Genomic DNA, 3,354 nt, shown 5'->3' on the forward strand with positions numbered 1-3,354 from the left:
TTTAAGGATTAATTTATGTCCCGTTGACCGGTCCATTGCATTACGAATAAAAGCAGAATCAATAAAGTCAAAAATGTGATCTGCAGAGTTTTATAGTCTTGATATTGTTTCTTATTCAAAAGTGGCGACGCCCTTTTTTTTCTCAGAATTGCGAGATATGAAGTCAGAATTGTGAGAAATAAAGTCGCAATTCTGAGTAATAAAGTCGCAATTGGGAGATATAAAGTAAGAATTGCATGATATTCGTCGAAATTTCGTGTTATAAAATCAGAATTGTGAGATATAAACTATTCTGAGGTAAAAAAAATATATAGAAAGCTTGAAATGTCTTCTTTTTAAACAGAACAATTCAAAAAGTAAACAGACTGCTGCATGTGCAATTTTTAGAAAACACTTGTTCATTAATAAACAATTAAAATGTCTCCTTGCTATATTTTACATATTCATAATCATTACTTTTGCCGGTTCTTTGTGACAGCTTTTAGGCCTTTATTGGCAGCGCCACCCTTAAGGCCAATTTATACTTCTGCGTCGAGTGTACGCCATAGTGTACGTCGTAAGCCCTCATTATGCTTCTGCGTCAACTCCACGGCGTAGCTACGCCGTCACTCCAACGGCGTCGTGACCGTTTTATGGTTCTGCGTCGGGTTGCGTTGCATCGCGGTGCATTTCACCGCCAGAACGCTAGGGGAGTGGTGTGGTTCGCGAATCTCTTTCCTAGTTTGTTTTGGTTCCATGCGCCGGTTCCGCTTTTTCATTTCCGACAATGGCGAGCGAAAGAGAGAGAGTGTTGTTGCAGCTGGAGCTAATCAACGTTGAACAACAAATGATTTTATTGCAAATGTTTAATCGTAGAAGAAAAAGAAGACGTCAGCGAAGGTGGTCTGTACGACCAGTGCACGAAGACAGGGGAAGGATTGGCGAATTTGTTACGGTTGTTCGACCGCTGAGGGACTTGGACGAAGAAATGCACTTTAAGTATTTTCGGATGTCGAAAGGTCGATTTGACGATCTTGTTCATCGTTTAAAGCCGTTAATACAGCATCAGACTACACACAGTATGCCTATTGACCTCGCTCAGAGACTGGCAGTGACTTTAAAGATGTTATCTTCGGGTGCAAACCAACAGATCACCGGGTTGGGCTACAAAATGGGTGCGACCACGGTGCCATGGCAGGATAATGTAGTGTCCCGTGGCAGACTTGGTTAATTACTTGATATCCATGATGTACCCGTGAACATTGTATTGTAAATAAACAATAAACTTTTTTTCAAAACAAACATTGATTTGATTGATTGAAGTTTATTTCTAGCAACAACAAAAAAAAGAAAAGAATATATATAAATATATACATATACACTACCGGTCAAAAGTTTTAGATCGGTAAGATTTTTAATGTTTTTAAAAGAAGTCTCTTCTGCTCACCAAGGCTGTGTTTAGTATATAAAAAACAATAAAACAAAACATATTTTATGACAATTTAAAATGACTGTTTTCTATTTTAATATATTTTACTCCAGAAATTATGCATAATCTGACCAATCACAGCCCCTGCGGTCTGCGTCACCGCGACGCGTAGTTACAATTTTTTGGAGGTGCACGTCAAGCTACGGCGGAGGGGTCGCGTCGAGGTTCGCGTCGACGCAGAGGGGTCCGCGGGGGTACGCCGTCGATTCGACGCAGAAGCATAAAACAGGCTGTCGTGAGCATTTATACTTCTGCGAATGTCTGTGTTGCTCTGCAGTTACACCGCCGAAACGCTAGTTGGCGCGGGTGGGTTTTAATGTTCCAGTTCCACTGTGTTTACATTCCTCGCGGCTGTTTTGAGTTTAGGTTTCTACGAGCAATGGCGACTGAAGGAGTCATACAGATGGCTGTATTTCCGCACTTCTTCAAGCAATCTCTCGGTCACTTGGTCTGTTTCCATGGCTCTTCACTGATCTTCGGAATTTAAAAATGGCGGGCGGGCGGTGCAGAGTGCAGAAGATCATTCCGGAAATGCGTAGGAGGAAACGCGATGCTACCCAGCCGACCAATCACAGATCTTGCGGTCCGCGTCGCCGCGACGCGTAGTTACATTTTTGAGGAGGTGCGCGTCAGGGTACGGCGAAGGGTACGACGTATGGTACACGTCAATGCGTATGCTACGCCGTACCTTCTACGCGAACCCGACGCAGAAGTATAAATTGGCCTTTACATGTTACATGAACGCGTCAGCACCGAAAACAGGAGATTTTTCAATCCCTGTTTTGGCAGGGGAAAACTGATCAGAAAATGTAACGAAACATTGTAGAAATGTAGTGGAGTAGAAAGTATACTCTTTCTTATTTGCTGCAAAATGTAACGAAGTAAAAGTCAAAAGTAGCCTATGCACTATTGATTCTACTTATGTAAAATACAGATATGTGAAAAATGTACTTTGTACTTCGTTACATTCCACCACTGCTGGTTAACAGTAATGTAAATGCTAAATGTCCTAATACCTGTTAATACTACAACAATGCAAAGTATTTGCTCTTAACCTTGCAGTTTTTCACATCATGTAACACTCAATTTCTCCATTTCTTTGCACAAAACTCTCCAGAAATTGCCATTTTAATGTTGGGTTTTTTTCTTCTTTTTTTTCGGGGGAGCATACCCCCGGACCCCCCTAGGGAGAGCCCCCCCACATAATAAATCCCAATTTAACCCCTGCCTGTGTCAGCTGTGTTATCGATGCCTCGAGAGAAAAGAAAGTGCAGAGCACGAAAGCACCAAAGTGACTGAAGGATTGCCGTAAAGCAGTATCTCTGGTCGTACGATGTGTATGACGTCATTGACACTTTAAAATACTTTTTAAAGCAAATAAGTGACTCTAAAAAATCTAACACCCAGCAATGTGTAATTTCTTTGCATCTCCTTTCGAATACAACATTCAAATTACTAGACAAAAAATTATATCCTGTGAAAAGTGGATTTTGATGGGTATAGCGCCATAGACCTCCATTCATTCTGCACTCGCCTGCGAGCGCCCCCGCATGGACAGAGACGTGTTACTGCAGCCAGTCCAGAAACCGGAAGTAAGCAGAGAGTGCCAATTCTCTTCCTATTAGACATTCTCTGGCAGCACTCAGCATAGATATCATATAAAGGCTAGATGTCTCGTCCGCGCTGCTGGCCAATGGAGCTCGACATCCGCACACGGCGGCCATCTTAAGACAGGGTGCTCGCTCACTCATAACATGGTGCATGTACTTTTAAATAACCATAACTTGCTCAATTTTCTACCGATTTTCAAACGGTTTGGTTTGTTATAAACGTCAGAGATGTAGCTATTATACTGCATACATATGAATAATTATGTTCAAAATGTT

Source organism: Leuciscus leuciscus (genome assembly GCF_965113295.1).
Source record: "Leuciscus leuciscus genome assembly, chromosome: 5".
NCBI classification, from domain to species: domain Eukaryota; kingdom Metazoa; phylum Chordata; class Actinopteri; order Cypriniformes; family Leuciscidae; genus Leuciscus; species Leuciscus leuciscus.